This window comes from Somniosus microcephalus, chromosome 23, assembly GCF_052327205.1.
Source record: "Somniosus microcephalus isolate GS21.2 chromosome 23, FLI_Smic_1.0, whole genome shotgun sequence".
Taxonomy (NCBI): domain Eukaryota; kingdom Metazoa; phylum Chordata; class Chondrichthyes; order Squaliformes; family Somniosidae; genus Somniosus; species Somniosus microcephalus.
In genome coordinates this window covers 38,535,462-38,560,318 of record NC_141009.1, presented here as the reverse complement: position 1 = coordinate 38,560,318, position 24,857 = coordinate 38,535,462, and the positions used below count along the sequence as shown (strand labels likewise).

General features: G+C 44.5%; 1 protein-coding gene across 3 annotated transcripts in view; it reads left to right on the top strand.

Annotated features, from left to right (window-relative positions):
• tncb (tenascin Cb) overlaps window positions 1-24,857 on the top strand; it is a 496,701-nt gene that overhangs the window by 122,587 nt on the left and 349,257 nt on the right. For 2 of the 3 annotated variants that reach the window (XM_085965817.1, XM_085965815.1), the window contains exon 1: window positions 23,649-23,757. The exons of the other annotated variant lie outside the window; for it this stretch is intronic. The gene's annotated coding sequence lies outside the window, so the exon portion shown is untranslated. Of the gene's footprint in view, window positions 1-23,648; window positions 23,758-24,857 lie in introns of those variants that run through there. 3 annotated transcript variants of the gene reach the window in all.

Below are 24,857 nucleotides of genomic sequence, written 5' to 3'. Positions count from 1 at the left end.
GGGCTATCCTTTGTGCACCTGGCTGATGATCCCGCTCCGTGCGCCCACCACCCCTGCTGAAGAGCAATAAAATGACAGCCATCAAGTGACCAGGAACATCATTGAGCACACAATTGGTGTGCTTAAGCAACGGTTCCGCTGTCTGGACCATTCCGGGGGAGCCCTACAGTACTCGCCTGAGCGAGTCTCCCATTTTGTTGTAGTGTGCTGCATGCTGCACAACCTGGCTATCCTCAGGACTCAGCCACTGCCAGCAGACATTGGAGGACCACCGGAGGAGGAGGAGGAGCACCAAGATGGGAGGGAGGCACAAAGTGCAAGGGCCGTCCATCAGCGGCTTATTGCAAGTCGGTTCTAGGCCCCCTTTCAGGGAATGGCTTGTGCCATTGAAAGAACATGATGGACCCACTCCGCAAACCCTGAGACGGTCAAGGCAACAAATAGTTCAAAGTACAAACATGCACAATCCGAATAAAGACAATTATTTATTTAACAAACTCTGTGCCCTTCCCGCATGTCAAACAAATACAGAGAAACCCCCAAAAAAACAGTCAGTCACATAACTGGCTCTCACAACCTGGAGACAATGAACAAAAGAGTTAAACAAAAATGACCATGATCCTTGGCCTTCACAAAAAAAAAACACAACATTTTGCCAGACCTCCTACTTTTTGGCCTGCCAGGGTGATCTGCCTCGCTTGCGAGATTGACCCCTTCCCACCCTGCAGCTCCTCCGCAATGGGACCCCAGTGGCTGCAGCAAGGCTGGGGGAAGGCTGCTGAAGGTCAAATAGTGAGTCGGCAGATGCCCTTGGGGGACAGCCTGGACCAGCTCTGGGCCTGGAGGGCCCGGCTGCTGACTGCTCCAACTCTGCTTGGGCGGCAGCAGTCTGTCCTATCGGTGGTGGCAGCTGCAATGGAGGAGTGACAGTGTTGGCAGCAGGAATGCTGCCAACCTGACAGAGCACACGCACCCCCTGGTCGGACGAGACACTAGCACTCGCACGGGGCAGCACTGAAGCATGCGCAGCAATCTGCTGAAGCACAGACTGCTGGCCTGCTGCGGCGTGGTGAGGGCCCCGGCGAATCCTGGTTGATCCAGCGAGGGTGGTAGTAGTTAGTGCTCGTGTGGCCCTGATCTGTGTCTGCATCAGACCAGCCAGTGACTGCATGGCACGACTAAGCACTTGGCTGGAAGCCGCGTGTGCTGCACCGAAGTCCTGCAGACTCCTTGCCTGTGCTGCCCCAAATTCCTGTACACTCCTTGCCAGTGACTCTATGGAGCCAGGCATCCTTGCCACTGCAGCCATGAGCTCAGTGTGCCTGCGCTCCGCCTGGGCGCCCATTGCACCAAGGAGCCGCACCTCCTCTGCGCTCACTGTAGCAGGACTGGAGGCCACACTCTCCCTCCGGGGAGAAGGCCGCCGAGCTTCCCTACCCCTCCCCCGCGTTGCTGCAGCCCGCTGAGCCCTGGAGCTTCACCCTCCTCAGACCCTTCCCCCCCTGCTCCCCTCCAGGGAAGATGTGTCCCCATCATGGCCATGGGCTGCCTCGGCTGAGGGCGGCACTGATGTTCCAGCTTCCTCTTCCTCCTCCTTGCCTTCCAATTCACTCACAGTGCCAGCTTGAGGGCCCGCCTCCTCATCTGGCGAATCAGCATCTGAAAGCAGGGAGGTACAAGAGTTGCTTTAGCGTGAGGACAGGGCGGCAGCGAGGGAGGCATGAGTGCTGTAATGCACTGCATTGGTTCGATAGTGGCAAAGGATGCTGGTGTGAGGCACAAGTGGAAAGAGAGAGGTCAAAAAGGTGATGACCTTACCATTGCTGTCCAGAACGGGGTCGGCATCTCCAGTGGCGACGGGGCCAATCAGCCGGCCTGCCATAATCCGTTCCACTCGCTGCTCCAGATCGCTGAGGTCTTTAAGTTCAGGACGGCCTCCCCCGGTCCGTTGCTGCTGCCTCCTATTGTGGGCCAGCTTGCCCTGCAAGAGAAAGGACGGGCTCTGAGTACAGTGTGAAGCCCTGATCTTGGTTGCACTGCCTCCCATGGTGGAATAGCCCTGACAGTGTCAAGCCCTGATCTTGGCTGCACTGCCTCCCATGGTGGAATAGCCCTGACAGTGTCAAGCCCTGATCTTGGCTGCACTGCCTCCCATGGTGGAATAGCCCTGACAGTGTCAAGCCCTGATCTTGGCTGCACTGCCTCCCATGGTCGAATAGCCCTGACAATGTCAAGCCCTGATCTTGGCTGCACTGCCTCCCATGATCGAATAGCCTGGACAGTGTGTAAAGTGGTGAATGTGCATGTGATTTTCATGAGAGTCCCATAGGTGTTGGATGAGGGCTGGGCATTGGGGCTTTCAGGACCCTTTGGCCATAAAGTGAGGTGCACATGCAGGGATGAAGAGGATACTGGAAAGGGTACTCACCCTGACAACCCGAGTGAGGTCGTTGAACTTCTTCCTGCATTGCGTTGGGGTCCTAGGGACCATGCTGCTGGAGGTCACTCTGTGTGCCACCTCCCTCCAAGCTTTTCTATATTTGCTGGGCAGCGGCCTCCTGCCACTGTCAGGAAAGAGGATAGGTCGCCTGCGCTCCACTGTGCCAACCAGAACCTTCAGAGCCCCCTCACTGAAGTGCTGCGCGCGCTCCCTGGCCTTCTCCATGGTCGTAGGCGTAACGATGTCGCAGCAGGTCTGTCCAGGCCTAGAATCAGGGCTCCAATGTGCAGGGCATGGCTGCAAGCCAAATCGACCCTCCCCCTTTAAGAAGCGTGTCTGCCTGCAATCGCTAACTGGCCGCACCTGCGCTGCGCCCGCCCTCAATGGTAGCACCTCGGCTCGCCGGCTTAGGATAGTCGTGCACCGCCTGCTTTAGCGCAGCAACAACCTCTTGGGGCGATGCAACTCAATTTCGGTGAAGGTGGCGCTAAGTTGCACCGGGCGCTAAATTTAGCGCACGCTCGACTGTAGCGCCCCAAACGTGGCGATACTGAATTTCTAGGTCCTATTATACTGCATGATTTGGACGAGGGGGACAAAATCAGGAGGGGCAGCTAATGCAGGGGCAATGACACCTTTGGTGTTATGTCTGAACCAGGCACTGCCTCAGGAAGTCACAGTCACAGACCCAAACAGTCCTATCTGGGCATATTCACCAGACTGATACCTGGGATGGCAGGAATGACGCATGAGGAGAGATTGAGTCGATTGGGCTTATATTCGCTGGAGTTTAGACGAATGAGAGGGGATCTCATTGAAACTTATAAAATTCTAACAGGGCTAGACAGACTAGATGCAGGAAGAATGTTCCTGATGGTGGGGGAGTCCAGAACCAGGGGTCACAGTCTAAGGATAAGGGGTAAGCCATTTATGACAGAGATGAGGAGGAATTTCTTCACCCAGAGAATGGTGAACATGTGGAATTCTTTACCACAGAAGGCAGTTGAGGCCAATTTATTAAATATATTCAAGAAGGAGTTAGATATATTTCTTAAGGCTAAAGGATATGGGGAGAAAGCAGGGACAGGGTACTGAATTTGGATGATCAGCCATGATCTCATTAAATGGCAGGACAGGCTCGAGGGGCCGAATAGTCTACTCCTGCTCCTATCTTCTATGTTTCTATGTTAGAGGACACCAGTCTACACCTCTTCCAAGAGGCTGTTATTGAGCTATGCGATCTGCTCCAGGCTGATCTGCAGACAACTTCTAGAAAAGGGACAACTCTTCAGGTAGCTGTGAAAGTTAGGGCAGCATTAACCCTTTATGCTGCTGGATCTTTTGAATTCGCCACAAGAGACAGCGGCCAGATAAGTCACTCTGGAGTCCAAGTGACAAATGCAGCGTTTGTAAGAACAACATCAACTGAACTTTCACTGGGAATTTCCAAGAGTGCGGGGCATAGCAGATGGAATCCATGTAAGGATTAAGACTCCTCGTAAAAATTTCATGGCCTACACCAACAGAAAAAGCTTTCACCATAGTTGTGTGGTGTCTGGCCACAGAAACATCAGAATGCAAGTCAATACTCATTATACAGGAAACACGTGTGATGCTTTCATTACTGCAGTCTATGCTGCCCTCATTATCAGAAGGCTCACAAAGTTTGAAAGGATGGCTTCTTGCAAACTAGGGCTATCCTCGACAACTACTCTGAGACCTCCTCCACCCACCCGCCCCCACTCCGCAAAAAAAAAACGGCAGCATAACATAAATGCAGTGAGACACGAGCCTCAACCAGAGTTACCGTACAGCACATCACTGGGACATTGTCGTTTGGACCACTAGGCAAGGTGCAGGTGTAGAATTTCTTTACTCTCTCTTGTTCAGAATAAAAAAAGGCCATGGATGAAGCGAGACACTGTAGTTATTTTTTAGCTTTAAAGAATTTAATTTGACATACGACAGTTTTTACCAGAAAGAAAGTAATAGCTTCTCATACAAGCTTTTTTCTAGTGAGTGTCACTCAAGATGGAAGGATTGATCAAGTTATTTTGCTTTGGGAGAATATGAAGGTTCCTCTCCGATGCCATCTTCTTCTGATGTCATATGTGGTTCTCCTGAAAACCCTTGTAGAATGGGCTGTTTTATATGATTTTTCTTCAAAATCTGCTGTTGGTTATCATGCCATGTATGGGTTTTTGAACTCTAACACTAAAGAACTTCTTATCAGCTTGCAGGCCATGCTTCTTATCTCCGCAACTCTAGGCATTGTTTCTTCCCTCCCACATGGCAGCTGTCCTTCATTCTGCCAGGGCCATTCACACTTCATCTAGGGCCATCCTTTGTTCCTTGAATATCTCTCAATGTCTCAATGTCTCTTAATCTCTCCTGCTTTCTATCCTATCACTGACCTTCCCTTTTGTTCTTTCATCCCCTCCCCCTTTTCCCAGCCCCCACTTGCTTTAAAATCTATCCCTTTTCCTGCTTTTTTTCCAGTTCTGATGAAAGGTCTTGCAACCTGCAACGTTAACTCCGTTTCTCTCTCCACAGATGCTGCCCTGGCCTGCTGAGTTTTTCCAGCGTTTTCTGTTGTTATTGTTTCTTATCAGTTCCTCAGGCCGTATTTGCATGCCCTGGCCTTGTAGCTTCCAGTCTTGGTGACACATACCAATGTTGTAGTAAACACATCCATGATCCCTTGCAGAATATGCCAATGGCCTAATTTCCCAGCATTCTGATTTTGGTCAATGTGATATCCGAGTGGTAAGGTCAAGAACTGAGATAAGCCAGACTTCAGGAACCAAAACTCAACTGTTTAATTATACATATGTAGCAGAGAACATAGCTCTTACAGGCTGCAGCAAACACACTCTATTTCTTACTGTGCGATCACAAAGATGGAGGATCAACCTCTGAGTCATACCCAGAATGCAATGCCACTACCTTAATAAGTGGTGTGCCAGGACATTACCTTAATACTCACAGAATCTACAGTGCAGATAGAGGCCATTTCGGCCCATCGAGCCTGCACCGACGCATATCCCACCCTATCCCCGTAACCCCACGTATCTAATCCCCCAACACTAAGGGTCAATTTATCATAGCCAAATCAACCTAACCTGCACATCTTTGGACTGTGGGAGGAAACCGGAGCACCCGGAGGAAACCCACGCAGACACAGGGAGAATGTGCAAACTCCACACAGACAGTCGCCCGAGGCCAGATTTGAACCCGGGTCCCTGGCGCTGTGAGGCAACAGTGCTAACCACTATGCCACCGTACTGGTAAATATGATCCTTTAATATTTGTCTTCATCTGGTGGATAACTTAAGCATTACATCCCAGATTACTATAGTCAAGCTGAGAGTTCTGTCATCTTTTACCGAATAATTGAGGGTTTCAAGTCCATTCTTTTAGTCGTCTTTAAAAACAAGTATTAAAAGTCCAATGTCCAACATCCTTCATTGGTCAAATGTGTCCAAATTAATTACAGTTTGCTGCATCCTGCATTACTTCTTTATATAAAAGAGGACTAAGCTCATGACAGGAGAAAAAGGCAGCCTATAGTGCAGCAATATCTGGGCAGGAGGAGGCAATAAAGGAAACAACATTGCAGTCTGGAAGATTGGGGTAGCCATCACTCGTTGGTAACTGCCAGCAGTTTCAGATGCAGCCCCTGCAGATGAAAGGAAGATTACATACTGTACCCAGAAACAATAGGGTTAATTTTCCGATAGCATGCTTTTGGGCGCGCCCAGCCCACTAAAAACACATATGGAAAAATAGCATGTGCACTAGCTCACCATTTGTCATCCGTTTTCTTTTACTATATTGGAAGTTAACTAAATTTAACAACTGCTGTAAAAATACATGTTGTATCCCTGCTACTATTTGCTTCTATCACTGTAGTGTACTAGAATCAGCAGCTAAAATAACCAGAAAAGGGTCCTCTGTTCATTAGTCAGGTGAGCTACAAATTTACCTGGAGCTTAAGGCAGGTAAAACACCCTCTGGGGCTTGCAAATGAAAAATGGAACCCTAAAATATCTAGGGTGAAAAGGGTGAAAGAAACACAGTTAGTTTGTCATTTAAATTTTTCCTCCAGATTTGAATTTGTGACTTCCGTCTTTGTGTAAGAAAAGGTTAATCTGCACTTGATAACTGATTAACCAGCAGTTGGAATTCTACCATCTACAGTAATAAGCATCCTCAAAAATATACCAGTTCAGTAATTCTTCTGATATAATATTGCTTTCTGCCAACTTTATCGCCTCGGTCTTCTCTCCTGAAGGCAATGACTCCTTGCAGGTGTACGATATTTTCCACCTAGCCCAAGTGGTTATTATTCATGATTGTCACTTGACACTAATCATTTAGGAAAGGGCATCACAGCTGAATCTGATACTGTTCACCCCCAGCTTACACATTTCCAGCAACATTCACTCCCTCCACCACCGGCGCACCGTGGCTGCAGTGTGTACCATCTATAAGATGCACTGCAGCAACTTGCCAAGGCTTCTTCGACAGCACCTCCCAACTCCGCGACCTCTACCACCTAGAAGGACAAGGGCAGCAGGCGCATGGGAACACCACCACCTCCAAGTTCCCCTTCAAGGCACACACCATCCTGACTTAGAAGTATATTGCCGATCCTTTATTGTCGCTGAGTCAAAATCCTGGAACTCCCTCCCTAACAGCACTGTGGGAGTACCTTCACCACACGGACTGCAGTGGTTCAAGAAAGCAGCTCACCACCACCTTCTCAAGGGCAATTAGGGATGGGCAATAAATGCTGGCCTCACCAGCGACGCTCACATCCCATAAACGAATAATAAAAAAGGATCCAAGCCAATTTTACCCTCTCTGACCATCAGGCTCTGAGGCAAATTGCAATGGTCCTACCACCTTTCCCCTCCCCCACAGTTGGACAGAAGTTGGCTAACTCAGCCCAGGTGAGGGATCAAATCTGGGATCTTCCTGGACTGTGTGGCTAAGTTGATCACTGAATAAGCTTGCTGTGCCATTGGGTGAATCCCTGCTCTAATTGTTTAAGGGACTAGTTATACCGTAGGTTATAATTCCAGTTCATTTAGCGCAGAGCTGGTAGACCTGAGAAATACTTCCAGCTACCATACCCCCCTCTGACCAACAATAATGGGGTTCTGTGCAAGTGATTCTGAATGCGAGTTAAATTTAAATGCTCAGAGAGAGCTGATGAAAGCAACTGGCCTCAGCTACCATTCAATAATTATGAAGTTTAAAAGTTCCCAGGTTGTCCAATAGAATTTAGAAAACTTGCCTTGACATGATACTGGAGTTGACATCACACTTCATGCCTTCCTGGCTTACAGTCAAGTTGTAGCCTGACTTCTTAGTTGTACAACAACTTGCATTTATATACTGCCTTTAATGCACTAACATGTTGCAAGGCACATCACAGACGCGTTATCAGGCAAAATGAAGCAGTTTCAGATGAGCACCAACACAAAGGTGGTGGTATAACTGGCCCATAAAAGTGATAGAGGAACTACAGAGGCAGCAGAGAAATCGAGACAACGGTAACCATTTCCAATTGTAAGAAGAGAAATGTAAGTGCTCTTTGTAGAACAACTTCACCAATCCCACACTCTCAAGTGCGGATCTGTGTTCAAAGGAAGCATGGATTGAAGAATTGGCCCTACAATATTTGAACCCTCTGATCTGCATTATCTTTGAGCAGGGCTCTCTACGGGAGCACAGGGTCGACGAATGTGCCCTCATTAATTTTGTGAAACTAGGTTGTTTAGAATTGTATTTAAAAAGCCTCTACCTGACACATTTTTAGGTCAATTAAGTGAGTATTGGCACACCAGTGAGCAACAAACTACAATCCAATTGGCGAGTGAATGGGCACAGGCTGTTTTTTTCTTAACAAGACGGAGTAGTCTGGGGACCGGTTTCAAATTCAAACAGCAATGTGTGCATTCCATTGGCTGAAGTGCCTGAACGCACTGGTTCCTTGGTGGAAAAGGGGACTTTGTGTCGATAAGGCATTTGACTATCAACTCCTGCTTTAATCAGCTTCCCGCCCCCCCCCCCCAAGTCAGCACCGAATTTGCACATTCAGACACTATAGCCATAGTTCAGTTCCGTCTTGAATGGCTTCATTTATCTTGGATAAGTTGATAAACCCCAGTCTGGACACCATATAGAACCTGCATACAAATGGCAATTTTAAAATGCATCCAGCTCTGCAAAGCTATTCAGTGAAGGATTTTGTGTAGTGCACAGCGAATGATCTATGTGTTTTGTATGACTAAGCTGGCATTGATATGCACCAAGGAGCCAAAGTGGCTTCAGAAACGACAGCGCTGGAGGTTTTTTAGCAGCACTGCCTTTACAATGCAAACATTATCTTCCAGAGAGAGGGAAAATAGGCCAAATCAAGCAGACTTTTCAATGAAATCCACAGTGAGGGGTTTGTTTCCTTTTGTCGTTAAAATTGTACTTTTCAGTCTGTATATTTTTCCATGAATATTCTAAAGAGATATAAAAAAGAAATGCCAACCAAGTTCTACTGGTGCAGTGCCAGCTGCTGGACCCCTGAAAGTAATGTGGTCTTCCAAAATATCACACAGCTAGCCAGTATTTTGCCTTAAAAATTGTGTCATGGTAATTGCTTTTCTTCAATTAAAAAAAATTGCTAAAACCTGTTTTGTTTTAAAAGACCATTCCCATGTAGTTTTTTTTTGTCATGAATGTGGTCGGTTTTATTTTTTGATCTGTGTAATAGGATACGGCGATAGCGTGTGAACATTTATTCCAAAAAGAAATTCTTTGTTTCTTCATTTCTCCAGATTGTTACATGTCTGATCTGCCTCCATTCATGGATAGAGCTCCTTAATTGAAGCGAAACTCCCCTCAGTAGATAGTCGGCCAGTGGATTATGAGTTCCCTATGGGCGACTGCTAGCGAGGTGCTACTCTTGACTTGTTTCTTTTGGCTCTGCTTTAAACTCTATGAATGCTACTGTGTTCTTGCATTCAGAACCAGATGGAAGCATTTTCAGTCATCTGGGCTTAGTGACAGTATTAACCACGTCTTTTCAGCAGAAATGTAAATTGTCTTGAGCTAAAAAGCCGCAGGCCTTAGGTGTCCTGTGTGGTTATTCCAGATTTATACGGTCTTGAAATATTTAATAAGCCCACTAGGATCTTCTCACAAAAGGTAACATTGTTCACGAAGGGCTCAGAAATTCCAGGCAAGTCCACAAAACGGCCAGCCTGTGAGTGCCACTTCTTTTCAGGGCTTGGTGCCCGTTTGTTTTTGAACCCCAGGAGTTACTAGGAAATTAGAACGGCAAATTGTATAAAGGTTGGCACAATGTTCGCCTGTGAAAACCACTATTAAATAAGTATCACATCACATGCTCCACCTGTCGCCGCCTACACACAAACTGACCACAAATGGGGCATCTTAATCTCACAGTGGAGGTTTACTGCATTATCGGGAAAAGAATTGATTCTAATGACCACAGCCGAATTGTTGAAGGCTACTGGAGGACCCAGTAAAGCAGATCAGCATTCAGGCATTAACTGTGTTGTATTTATTTAAGCTTGTGTGTACATTTCATCAGATGACACTAAAAAGCACTTACAAAGCAGCAGCTGTGTTCCCAATTGCTTTTAACCCATAAAACTCCTGGGTGATTGAGGATAAGAGCAGCCTGTAAGATATAAGACTGCAATTCAACTCAATTGTTGATGCTATTACGAGCTACAAGAGCAGAGTTCAATCAGTTTACAGTCACCATCTGAAGATTAAAATTGGATTAAATACACTTATTGGTATTTGTATGCTTTAAAATAAATACATGAAAAAAATTCATGTTTACTTTGCAGGGAGGATTAGTGAGTTCATCAAGGTGTTTGATGTCAGTAATGATGGAGGAACCACTCTGGCAGGTCTAAGCATACCCAGCTCAAATACAGAATGGGAACGATACAGGAAGTGATGTCTTCGAATGTGTCCCAATAATGTGCCTCAACCCGAACCTCACATTGTTGGGACACATTAGAAGACTGCACCATTCTGCTTCCCAATATCCTCGTTAGGATATGTAGGATGGTTTGGAGGCCCGAAAACCACCCTTTATGGGATTACCGCCTCTGAGAGGGAGAGGAACACAGCTCTGGTGCAGCCTTTAATAGGCTGCAGCCAGTTAAAGGGAGACCTTGGCTGGGATCTTACCTGAGGAGGCACGTTGGGGGCGGGACTGCTGGTTTCTGGGTTCTACACCCGCCCCCAGCGACGTCTGACGACCTGACGCTATTTTCCCCTGATTGGCCTTGTTAAGCCCGCCCTGTGGGCTTGCCGGCCAATTAAGAGAAAGCCGGTGTCAGATGATGTCAGTGCATGATGCTTCGTCTGCCGGTTTTGTTAAAGTGACAGGCCCCATCATTTTTTGGCAGATGATTTGATAGTGTTTGACAGCATTGAGGGGCTGTCGAACACTGACAATCACTGTCCAAAGTTGAGCCCTTGCACCCATGCTCACCAATGACTCTTTCCTTAGGAGAAAACAGATGGCAGCTGCATGTGAGATTGCAGAAGCCATCTGTCAATTCTCCTGATCAGATGAGGCTTCACAGAAACATCAAATCTTGTCACCTGCAGAGACGTATAAACAGAATAAAAATATTTCTCACTACATTCTCTCACTTGTCATACTTACCTGTGCACCATTGCACCCATCACACTACCTCTGCAGCTGTCATTTGCACATTTACACTGCAGCAGACCCACAGCTCGCCTCACTGACTCTGGCGGGGTTTCCTGCCGTCGGGAATCCCGCATCAGCAGGCAGAAAATGGTGAAAAGCCTCTTAACTGCCTACTAACTACCTGTTAGCAGGCAGTTAATTGGCTCTAATCCCCTTCCCGCTGCTAGGAGACGGGTCCCTGCACGAGTCAGGGACCGGCCTCCCGGGAAGATGGTTCGGAGGCGGGTTGGGAGCAGGATTTTTCCCAGCAGTCCCACCTCCAAACCCGCCTCCTCAGGGCTGGTAAAATCCAGCCCCTTGTATTCATGGTTCTAGATTTTGGCTGAGGGAGCATCAGTCTTGCTCTTGCCAGTAGCAAGAAGAACATCAAGGTTTTCAGAGGCATCTGCTGGTAAAAGCCAGGGCAAGGATGGACTCGTGAGCACTGAGAGCGATGAGTGCCTCTGCCACCTCCCTTCAGATAGTCTGCACCGACGAAAGGGTGGTGGTGCAGGCTATCTGAAGGGAGGTGGCAGAGGCAGTCATCGCAACCTACAGCACCTCAACAACTTCCACACCAGGCCAAAAAATATCCAGTGACTTCATAAAAGTATTCCCACAGGCAAATCTATGTGCAGAGTGCTGAGCAGTAGTTTGAATAGAGCTGAGTAAAAGTAGCAGCAAAAGTTCTGACTCACATCCCAGAAGTACTTATAAGAATACTATGCAGGTAAAGAAACACCAAGCATCAGTGTGAGCACACAAAATGGCCTCCTTCAAGCTGTATCTTCCTCAGGGTCACCAGCTGCAGCCTCTACCACCACATTTGCAGCCGTGTTCATTATTTGGGGTAGGCTTGGATGGAAATGAAGGGAATTGGCTTGGAGAAGCTGGCCACAGTCCCTTGACTCCATTGCATGGGGTAATAAATGCTCACATGTCTTAGAGTGGACTGGCAGATTTTTGGGAGGAGAATGTAGGTGCAGTCAGATGGAAATGACTTTTTTGCAAATCTTTTTGAGTTGAGGTGCCATTTTAGTGACAATTAGCGATAAAGGATGAGCAGTTCTGAGCTGTGGTCCTGTACCCACTAACAACTGGTTTGAGAATACCCAAAGCACTTCACTTAGTATCTAATGAGCACAAACCTATAGCGCAAAACTGTTGTTAATTTGCAACTAATTGGTATTAATCTGCACTTTCACTCGGAAAGATGTCAAGAATCACTGGTATGGGAAATGGAAACATGTCTGCTAGCAATGTAGCTTTTTAGTAGCTTGCTCCATTTTCTCTCTATCTGGTCCATGTCATATCTGACCTACAAGCGCCTGATGTTAAACCTGAATACCAAAAGTATATCTGTGTTAAAAATGAGAAATATATGGGGAAGAGTTCGCCTGTGTACTGCGTGTAACAAAATTGTAAACCATTTCTTAATAAAAAAGGTTTATAACCTTATTAATATACACATAGCAAATCTAACCCAGTAGGGGTCTGTAGAATTGATGTACTTGCTCCATTTTGTGAACATTTTAGGCTTGAGTGAAAATTACATTATTTTGATAGAGTATTATGTAACATGAATAGCAATTTAAGGAATAGAGAATAAGACCTGAGCTCCAAAACTGCAATAAATATATGTCCTTTCTTAGAATTAACATAAGAACATAAGAAGTAGGAGCAGGAGTAGGCCATACGGCCCCTTGGGCCTGCTCCGCCATTCAATAGGATCATGGCTGATCCGAATCTAGACTCACGTCCACTTCCTTGCCCTCTCCCCGTAATCCCTAATTCCCTTATCTGCTAGGAAACTGTCTAGCTCCGTTTTAAATTTATTTAATGTTGCAGCTTCCACAGCTCTCTGGGGTAGCAAATTCCATAGATTTACTACCCTCTGAGTGAAAAGGTTTCTCCTCATCTCAGTTTGAAAGGGCAGCCCCTTATTCTAAGATTATGCCCCCTAGTTCTAGTCTCACCCATCAGTGGAAACATCCTCACCGCATCCACCCGATCAAACCCCCTCACAATCTTATATGTTTCGATAAGATCGCCTCTCATTCTTCAGAACTCCAATGAGTAGAGGCCCAACCTACTCAACCTTTCCTCATACGTCAACCCCCTCATCTCCGGAATCAACCGAGTGAACCTTCTCTGAACCGCCTCGAGAGCAAGTATATCTTTTCTTAAATATGGAAACCAAAACTGCACGCAGTATTCCAGGTGTGGCCTCACCAATACCCTGTATAACTGCAGCAAGACTTCCCTGTTTTTATACTCCATCCCCCTTGCAATAAAAGCCAAGATTCCAGTGGCCTTCCTGATCACCTGCTGCACCTGCATACTAACTTTTTGTGTTTCATGCACCAGGACCCCCAGATCCCTTTGTACTGTAGCACTTTGTAGTTTCTCTCCATTTAGATAATAACTTGCTCTTTGATTTTTTCTGCCAAAGTGCATAACCTCACACTTTCCAATATTATATTCCATCTGCCAAATCTCTGCCCACTCACTTAGCCTGCCTATGTCCTTTTGCAGGTTTTTTATGTCCTCCTCACTCACTGCTTTCCCTCCCATCTTTGTATCGTCGGCAAACTTGGAAACGTTGCACTTGGTCCCTTCCTCCAAATCGTTAATATAGATTGTAAAGAGTTGGGGTCCCAGCACTGACCCCTGCGGAACACCACTAGTTACTGATTGCCAGCCCGAGAACGAACCATTTATCTCAACTCTTTGTTTTCTGTTAGATAGCCAATCTTCCACCCATGCCAGTATATTACCCCCAATCCCGTGATTTTTTTATCTTGATCAGTAATCTTTTGTGTGGAACCTTGTCAAATGCCTTTTGGAAGTCCAAATACACTACATCCACTGGTTCCCCTTTATCCATCCTGTATGTTACATCCTCAAAGAATTTGAGCAAATTTGTCAAACATGACTTCCCCTTCATAAAACCATGCTGACTCTGTCCTATTAAATTATGTTTATCCAAATGCTCTGTTACTGTTTCCTTAATAATGGACTCCAACCTTTTGCTAACCACAGATGTTAGGCTAACTGCTCTATAGTTTCCAGCTTTTGGTCTACTTCCCTTCTTAAATAAGGGTATTGAAAGATGGAGTAACTGTAACTCCTTGATGTGGAGATACAATGTTCTGCTGCATCCTGCTTTGTTCAGGATAAGTGCAATTTATAATCCCTACTTATGATTACTATATGGCTCTGAATTTTCTCGCTGTCTCCAGAACTTGCGGTTATCCGTTAATAATGCACTAAACACACCTTTCCTCAATCTTTTTAACAGTGCAAATCTTATGCACATCAAAGCCCCTCAGGGCTCATTGGTATAGGTGTGCTGTTCAAGTATACAGAAGTTTCCTAGGTTTACACCACTTCTGCAATCGGTGTAACCATATACAGTACATTCAAAAGAAATGGTCTAACAGATCCCCTTAGCACTTCAGATAAGTGTAAGTGAGGAGTTGGTGAACTGAAGAGGGTAACAACTCCACTTATTGATTATAGGCTTCTGAAGAGCATTTTTTAACCCCTTCCTTCACATCTTTTAATCGCTGACATTTGCAACTTGATTTTACCGCACTGCTTTCCTCTCTTCCTAGAAAATAATTTTAGGACCTGGTAACCTGGATTTCTGCCTTCATAGAATCATCGAAATTTACAGCACAGAAGGAGGCCATTCGGCTCATCGTGTCCGTGCCTCGTTATCCTGATCTTTGCGCTTAGGGAATTGAGTGTTCCTTGGGGGCAAGTAGCAAGGAAATTGGCCCCATCATGCCCTGCTCTCAGTTCAAAGTTCATAACGATGGAGGAAAAAGTCAATGGTGAGCAACTGAAGCTTTTCTTTGACTTCCCACTCTACATGAGTTGGTCACAACTCTGAGCTGACCAATACAGAGGGGCAAATATCCATATACTTCTAATCAGCCACTCAAAATGTGAAAACGACATCATCCGCCATTATCCCTTTGAGGACAATTTAATTTTTTTCCCTTGTCAAAAATACTAGTAGAACAAATTAATAATGTTTTCAGTTTATTCAAATAATACTGAGAAAGCAGAATTACACTTTTTTAAGGAAAGAAGCAGGTTTTATGGTATTCTACTGTTAATTACAAAAGATTATAGGCCAGAAATTATTATCAGCAATGGTATTGTATGTTAACTCATTAACCTTTGAAAATAAACAGGTTAATTCCTCCCAGTAAAATACTGGAACGAGGAATTTGATATGAATGTGTTAAGTCTTTGTGTGATATCATCGCCGAAATAATATCCCAGGTTTGCATATAAATTTCAAAAAGCTAGCATGGTGACATAAATGTTAAACAAAAGAAGACATAGTAACGATACAGTGCTGTTGTATATCTTTACAATGTGGCTGCATCTACTTTATCTCAGAAACCAGAATTGTCATATTTTATATACTGTTTGTGTTTTGTCAATTATCTGTTTCACTGCAAACCTTCCCAAATGACACCATTATTTTTTAAGTCAAATGTCATCATATTCTAGACTGAAAAGCGTCAACACTACTAACATTGCAAATCAAAAGTATTAACAGTGTACTCGTGCATCAATGATTCTTCAGCAAAATACTGAGACATCTTTAGAAACAAATTAATATTTATTTTCTCCTCACCGCTCTTCTCCTTGAAGGCCAGTATCTGAAAGCAGCAGTCTTCTACTGCCTCAGTCAGCTGGCCATTCTTCATGTGTGTCCCTAGACACAACAAAATCCTTGGGGGGGGGGGGAATGAGTTGCAAGGTAAGTAATGCCACCTTGGATTTAAAATCCCATCCATAAACAACCTGAGCTTTGCCCTCTGGGTTTATGATATCTCTAAGCCGTCCATGGAATTGGTGCTTTGTCTCAGTATATATATTAATAGTTATTCTATCTGCCACTTGCAATTTTGAAATTGTATAGCAGTGAGATCCTCTATAGGTGAGCAGAGCTGTAGTCTAATGAATTAAAAAAAAAGGCTTAAGGCCTGTAACTGCAGCATTCCCACCAGGCCCGTAACCACAATAAGAGAATTGCATGTTTAACATATTATGTACTTTACGGGAGAATGATTACAAAATAAATTTTAAACCCTAGCCCAACATAGGTTTGAGTCACAATCTTTTATCTAAGTTGTGTTATTAGAGTTTATGGATTTATTATCCATGATAACGAGATTGGTGGCCTTGACTTACAAGTCAGGAGTGTGATGGAATAGTCTACACTTGCCTGGATGAGTTCAGCTCCAACAACACTCAAGAAGCTCGACACCATCCAGGACAAAGCAGCCCGCTTGATTGGCACCCCATCCACCACCTTAAGCATTCACTCCCTCCACCACCGGTGTATCGTGGCTGCAGTGTGTACCATCTACATGATGCACTGCAGCAACTCGCCAAGGTTTCTTCGGCAGCACCTCCCAACCCCGCGACCTCTTCCACCTAGAAGGACAAGGGCAGCAGACGTATGGGAACACCATCACCTGCAATTTCCTCTCCAAGTCACACACCATCCTGACTTAGAAATATATCGCCGATCCTTCATCGTCGCTGGGTCAAAATCCTGGAACTCCCTCCCTAACAGCACTGTGGGAGTACCTTCACCACATGGACTGCAGCGGTTCAAGAAGGCGGCTCACCACCACCTTCTCGAGGGCAATTAGGGATGGGCAATAAATGCTGGCCTTGCCAGTGACGCCCATATCCCATAAACAAATTAAAAAATAATAATAGCAGCTCATGCAGGCCTGAGATTGAACATGGTTACAGTTGTTGATCTTCCTGAATAGGTGCAGCTGACAAAGCATGCAGTGCAGCTTTCAACCAATGTGATATGGAGAGCTGAATTAACTGGCTTGAGATTGGCCATGGGCCTTGACTTTGTTCTGGGCAACAAATTGACTGAGCTCAGCTTGTTAGTTTCCCCTTTATATTTGGATGATATTTTTGTGCTCACCAGGGTGAGGGATGTCCACCCCTGGTGACTGAAATGCTTTTCACTTTTGGTGCCCATTGTCAGCATCAAGCACTTCAAACGAGATATACCACAGGTGAGATACAGAGTCAAGCTCTTTGTACTCTCTGCGCAGTGTAAGTTAAACCCAGCTTTGGAAGAACATTTCAGTGCACTAATTTGACATTTCGATTTTCCCACGAGCCATTTTTATTGCCTTTCTGAATGAAGCGTAGTCATTCCGGTGCCAATTAGTGCTGAATTATGGACAATTTTGAGTTTTTACACAGGAAGAATTGGGTGAATAGTGCCCAAACATTCTTTCTTTGGGACATCCATAACTAGCAGAGAGATTTATGTCCCATTAGTCTGGATCAAATTAGCTGAGTGACTGAGCCATCTAATCCTCTGTTGCTTTCCTTCTGACAGTTTAAATGTCAGCTTTAAAACCGCTGTCAGTGTGACAGACATTTTCTACAAGACCCAATGCCGTGGCAGTGTGGAAAGTTCAGGTTATTTGTGATTGTAACTGTATCCAACAGATGGGAGGACCTAACATTTTTAAAAGGCAGTGCAAAGTTCAGGCCAACTTGTAGCTAGTTTCACGTTGGCTATGCAGCGCTGCAAATGCTGTAATGCACCTTTTAATCTTGTACTTAATTGGTGGCACAACATTTTTGTGTGACCACACAGTGAAGGGACACAAAAATCCTTATATTTTCCTTCAACCAATTTTTTTCTCCATTTCTCTCTTCCTCTCCTTATTCATGCTGGGGTACAGTGCCACTGGTGCTGGCAGGTTAAAATTGCTCCCAATGTATCCAAAACACAGAAACTATTACTATTTTCTGTTCATTACACAAGTCAAAATACTGGATTCCTAAAACAGGAACCTATGGCAGAGCCACCAAGGGGACTCTGATCTTATGTACTTAATTATCTTTAACTAATTGTTAGCTACAGAATGAATCTGTATCTCTGTTCATATTATCGCATGTACATAGCGCGGTCCCTTTAAGACTGAGACCCAACGCGATGACGTCATCACGTTGATCACGTGATCCTCCAGCGGCGGGAAAACGTGATGACGTCATGACGTCCGACCAGGGAGGGGCTCTAGTCAGTCCTCGTGGAGCTAGCAACCAGTACAGACCTGTTATCCAGCTTGCCATTGTTTTAGTGTTAAACTCTGTTTATTAGTATAGGTAGACTATCCTTTATCCGAACTTCCGAAAACTGAAAACCTCTAAAAACCGGCGTAAGTCGTGCGCACGACATGACCAGAGTGGCGCACGACTTACGCTGAGCAGGGCAGAGGGTCACAGAGTTCCCTCCTGGGTAGGAGATTGCAGGCCGAGCCGGGCAGTGTGAAGGAGGTACCGGGAGAGTGAACCCAACAATACACCGGCCGGTCCGATAGCTGCAGTGGCCCGTCCGATATTCTTTTCTCCCCCCGACCCGACCCGCCCCTCTGATATTCTTTTCTCCTGACCCGACCCGACCCGCGGCCCGTCCGATATTCTTTTCTCCGCCCCCACCCCCCCCCCCCGGACCCGACCGATATTCTTTTCTCCCGACCCGAACCGTGGCCTGTCCGATATTCTTTTCTCCCCCCTGACCCCCCCCCGGACCACCCCCCCCGACCCCCGACCCCGACCCCGACCCCCCCCCCCCGGACCCCCCCCGACCCCGACCTGAACCGCGGCCCGTCCGATATTCTTTTCTCCCCCCCCACCCGACCTGATTTGCGGGCCAGCTTAGTAGGAGTCAGCCGATATCCGGCTTTACAGAGAAGCAGGAAGGGGAATGAGACACGGAACAGTCGCAAGAGGTAGCCTGAACTTTTAAAATTTATATTAAATACAAATTTCCCAGTCTTATAATAATACCTTCTGAAATCCGAAAACCGAAACTCAGCTGGTCCCAAGGCTTTCGGATAAGGGATAGTGTACCTGTATTAAACATCGTTTGTTTAATAGACTGACTCAATCTCAGTCCTTTAGTTAGGAATCTAGCCGTTCCTACAAACCCATTATTTGTCAGAAAAATTGGGCAAGGCTTGCTTGTAAACCTCACATCATCATGAACAAAAATATTCACCCAAGGTGCAAGTTGAAGTGAACACTATCTTTATAACAATGCTTTTGACATCCATTTTTGTCTGTTTAAAAAATGTGAAAGTCAGTGATGTGAGTTGCATGGATCTGTTTTTTATTCGTGCCTTATCTGTGTCTTTTCTCTCTTCACCTCCTGCCAATTAAAACCTGGTTTACTAAACATCCTTTCAAAAAGACAATTTTCCTTTTGGAAAAAACAGAACTAGAGTAAGCATTAAAGGCAGCGAAAGATTGGGGTTAATGAGTGTAAATGGCTAGGGTAATTAGGTATTACCCAGATTGGGGAATGGTGGCAAGTGGTATGCTCGCAGGGTCAGTGCTGGGTCCACTTTTGTTTCCAATATAACTGAATGATTTGGATTGAGTTTTGGGAGCATGATATCCAAATATGCTGATGACACAAAAGTAGGGGTTTAAAGAAAGAGCAAGAAGCACTGTAAAATACTTCAGGGGGACATTGACACAGGTTAGCGGAATGTGCAGACATGTGACAGGTGCAATTTAACATCGAGAAGTGTGAGGTGATGCATTTTACAAAAAAAAGTATAGGGACTAGGGAGTATATATTGAACAGAGAGATGCTGAAACATAGAAACATAGAAGATAGGAGCAGGAGTAGGTCATTCGGCCCCTTGAGCCTGTTCCGCCATTTAATGAGATCATGGCTGATCATCCAAATTCAGTACCCTGTCCCTGCTTTCTCCCCCTATCCCTTGATCCCTTTAGCCTTAAGAAATATATCTAACTCCTTCTTGAATCTATTTAATGAATTGGCCTCCACTGCCTTCTGTGGTAGAGAATTCCACAGGTTCACCACTCTCTGGGTGAAGAAATTCCTCCTCATCTCAGTCCTAAATGGCTTACCCCTTATCCTTAGACTGTGACCCCTGGTTCTGGACTCCCCCGCCATCGGGAACATCCTTCCTGCATCTAGTCTGTCTAGTCCGGTTAGAATTTTATAAGTTTCAATGAGATCCCCTCTCATTCTTCTAAACTCCAGCGAATACAAGCCAAATCGACCCAATCTCTCTTCATATGTCATTCCTGCCATCCCAGGTATCAGTCTGGTGAATCTTCGCTGCACTCTCTCCATGGTAAGAACATCCTTCCTCAGATAAGGTGACCAAAACTGCACACAATACTCAAGGTGTGGTCTCACCAAGGCCCTGTACAACTGCAGCAAGACATCCTTGCTCCTGTACTCGAATCCTCTCGCTATGAAGGCCAACATACCATTTGCCTTCTTAACCGCCTGCTGCACCTGCACGCTTACCTTCAGCGACTGGTGCACAAGGACACCCAGGTCTCGTTGCACTTCCCCTTCTCCCAATCTATTGCCATTCAGATAATAATCTGCCTTCCTGTTTTTGCCAACAAAGTGGATAACCTCGCATTTATCCACATTGGGCAGATGCATGGCAAATGCAGTATAATCACCCAACCTGTCCAAATCATACTGGAGTTTCTCTGCATCCTCCTCACAGCACACATGCCCACCCAGCTTTGTGTCGTCTGCAAACTTGGAGATATTACATCTAGTTCCCTCGTCTAGATCATTAATATATAATGTGAATAACTGGGGTCCCAGGACTGATCCCTGTGGTACCTCACTAGTCACTGCCTGCCACTCGAAAAAGAGCCGTTTATTCCAACTCTTTGCTTCCTGTCTGCCAACCAGTTCTCTATCCAAGTCAATACTTTATCCCCAATCCCATGTGCTTTAACTTTGCACGCTAATCTCTTATGCGGGACCTTATCGAAAGCCTTCTGAAAGTCCAAATACACCACATCCACTGGTTCTCCCTTATCTATTCTACCAGTTACATCCTCAAAAAATTCCAGTAGATTAATCAAGCATGATTTACCTTTTGTAAATCCATGTTGACTTTGTCCGATCCTGTCATTGTTTTCCAAGTGCTCTGCTATTACATTACTATTACTGAAGGGTATGGAGGAACAGACAAACCTAGATGACAAATACATAACTCCTTGATTGAGAGTGCATGTAGATAAAGCCATAAACCCAATAAAGATAGGTAAGAATAAAGTTGTATAAGACAATGGTTAGGCCACAGCTAGGGTACTGAATGCATTTTTGGGGTCTCCATTATAGAAAGGACATTAAAACCATAGTGAGTGTATAGTGTGGCTTCACCAGGATGATAATAGGAATGTAAAACTATACTTATCAGGAGAGCCTTGACATATTGGGAGTATTTTGACTGGTGGAGAGAAGTCTCAAAGCAAATTTAATAGATTTTTTGAAATTATGGAGGGTTTTGTTCAATCAAATAAGGAACGATTCTTTCCTCTGGTTGGGGAATCCAGGACTAAAGGTTACCAATTTCAAATTGTTACTGAAAGAGTGAGGAAAGAAATTAGGAGAAATCTCTTTATGGCACGAGTCGTTAGAAGATGGAATGTTTTAAGCAGGGGAAGATACAAGGCTGTAGAGACACAGCAAGGCAGAGAAATTAGTTTTGGATTGCTTTAGTAAAGAGTCGGCTCCGACATGATGGGCTGAATGGCTGCCTTCAGGCTATAAACTTCTACAGTACTATGAAGAGGGAATTGGAAGGAACTGTTATCTGGAAATTACGCTGCGTGATATTAACATGCAAATGCTTCATGCATTCATATTCCTTTGCTTGCTATTTTAACCGAGACAGTAGCCTGCTTAAAATAAATTAGTTATTAACCCTACCTTTAGAAAATGGGCAGAAGAATTTGATATAAAAGCATTAAGCATTCATAACGTAACATTGCACAGAATAATTTCCAGGCTTATAGTTTAATTATGTGCTTAAAAAGAAAAGTTGAAGAATCCATATTTAATCATTGCAGTTTGTTCCAAGCTTTAATGAACTGTCTCTATTGAAACAATTTCCCCTTAATAGAGACTGGTACAGAGTTGAATTTTGAGGAAGCTGCATTTGAACATCTGGTTTGATCAATCAGGCAGTCATCAATAGATGTGACAGCCCTGCTTCAGCTGGCTCACTTTGTACTTTAATGCTAATTACAGCAATAAGACAGAAAATAGGTCATCGTCCCCTTGTAAAGGAGAACTGGGGGGTACTACCGCAAGGTTGCAGTAAAGTACGAACTACATGAGAATATATGTTTCTTTTCCAAAGAGTAAGAAAGCAAAGATATGACCTCAAATAAAAACAGAAAATGCTGGAGACACTCAGCAGGTCAGGCAGCATCTGTGAAGAGAGAAACAGAGTTAATGTTTCAGGTCGATGACCCTTCGTCAGAACTGGCCTCATTCTGTTAACGACATTAATAAATAATACCGTGACCCTGACATTGTGCCATTGTGAGCATCAAAGTGTTAAACACATTTGTCTCAAATTTCTTCCGCCGCCATTTTAGTGAAGTCGATAACCCACTCATTTTAAATTGGTTAACATCTCTGTTAAAATAGCAGGGAGAGGAATTTCAGGCATTGACCATTTATATGCTAGTAACCAACGCTGTAATTTTAGGGCCTTTAACCAAGTGAAAGGAGTTTGTGGCCATGGAACTGTAGCCCATCTTTGAGGAGTACCTTGAGGAGAAGAGAAGAAGAACAAGGAAAAGTTTTGAGGGATCTGCCCATCCCTATCCATCCAGTGTGTAGTGGCATCAAATCTTCTGATAGGGACAATTAAAACATGTTACAAGGTTTTTGACACTGGTGCGTAGCATTAGTGTCACACATTGAGGTGCTAACAATCAATCAATTTGGGCAGTAAATATACAAAGAATGACTGATTTAGTCAAACCTGTATCTTCTATTGAGTTGCTGATCAGTTTATAGAGCATACCAACCATATAATAGTGTAAAAAGTGTTATGATGGAATATAATTCTAACTCTAACCTTATTGCGAATACACCAAGATGTGTTGCACTGTGTTGTTCACTACCGTTAGAAATATATCTTTACAACCATTTTAAGCAATCTCCTTGAGCTGCTTTGTAGTATTAAGTTTTATTCTGCCTCAGTAAAAGGCAATATGCTTTATTGTGCTATAAAAATCAAACGTTTCTTTACTTTTTCTAAGTGAAAATATCGAAAGGGGAAAACACTTCTCTGTCTCGCTTTTTAAAGCCCTTTCTCACTCTGAATCCCCGCCCTCACCCCTATTCCTCTATTGTGAATTAAACACCTATTCTGAGTTGCTGCTGTCTTCAGTGCTCCTATAGTCTGGTGTTTATAGGTTCGACCAATAGCTAATCACAGCTTTTCACTTCCCTTGGTACCCTTAAATGTTTGAGCTGGAAATCCTTGATGTGTGACAGGGGCTCTATTTTTGGAGTGCAAGAAACTCCAGCATGAATGCAGCTGAAGACCTGTGGTACTTAAGCAGGAGCACAGAGCAAAGCCTCCTTCACTCTTCCAACCTCCTCAGAAGCAGCAAGAGCTACTGCCCAGCTGCACTGGGAAACGTTTCCACTTTCTATTGGGATGTTGTTATTACTTCAGAACCACTAAAGGTAAGCGGCTGCTTGTTCTTTTATTCCATGAATTCGCAGGAAGTATTTCTGATATGCATCCTGCTGCTGATGTTTGTCGACATAGTTGTAGTCTTTTTCTTCACAGAATAACCTAACTGTTGATCAGCAGCTTGCTTTACAGATCTCAAAGTTGCTAGTGATTAAAGTCAGCTGTGAACTTTAAAACTTTTCAGTTTACAAACTCCTTTTCTGGCTTTCAACTGTAACACAGTCTGGTGCTGGACACATTATTGTTTTCCCCAAAGAACATTATTTCCTTAAACACTTTATCAATCTTTAACTCCAATTGCATTTATCTCGCACTCTTTTCCCGATCTTGGCAAAGCGCGAGAGAACAGGTAGTGAGGAATGCCAGCAGTCCCTCAATCCAGACAGAAGTGACAGTGCAGGCTTGATTGTATTTCCATGTGCTGTCTTTGGTTCTTTGAAAGCCACGTACAAACTTTTTGGGTGTTTGTTCCCACTTCTAATAAAATGCAGGGCCTCGTAAATATACATCTGTGCTACAAATTGTCTGGCAGTTGAAGAAATACATGCAGAGCAAAGCATAGAAGTGTGTTTGTTTTATATGTCATTTAAAAATTATATTCCATGGAAATAGTGCTGTGTTTAGAATGCTGTTATATTTTGTTAATTCATCCTGAATGAAACAGTTGGCGTAGAATCCATTGGAGTTCAAACTGTTTTCCATACAAGCAAAATTTTATAGTGAGAAATTTAAAAAATAGTTTAGAGGACAGTAAGGGAGAATTCATAGAATCATACAGCACAGAAGGAAACCATCTGGCCCATCGTGTCTGTGCCGGCTCTTTGAAAGAGCGATTCAATTAGTCCAAATCTCCTGCTCTTTCCCCATAGCCCTGCAAATTTTTCCCTTTCAAATATACATCCAATTCCCTTTTGAAAGTTACTATTGACTCTGCTTCCACCACCCTATCGGGCAGTGCATTCCAGACAATATATCCTTTTTTGGGATAGAGGATATAAGTGGTGTTTGTATAAAAGCCTAAAATTAACATGTGGCCTTATGCACTTCTATAGTTCATCCCCTGGCAGTCTATTATTTTATATAACACACA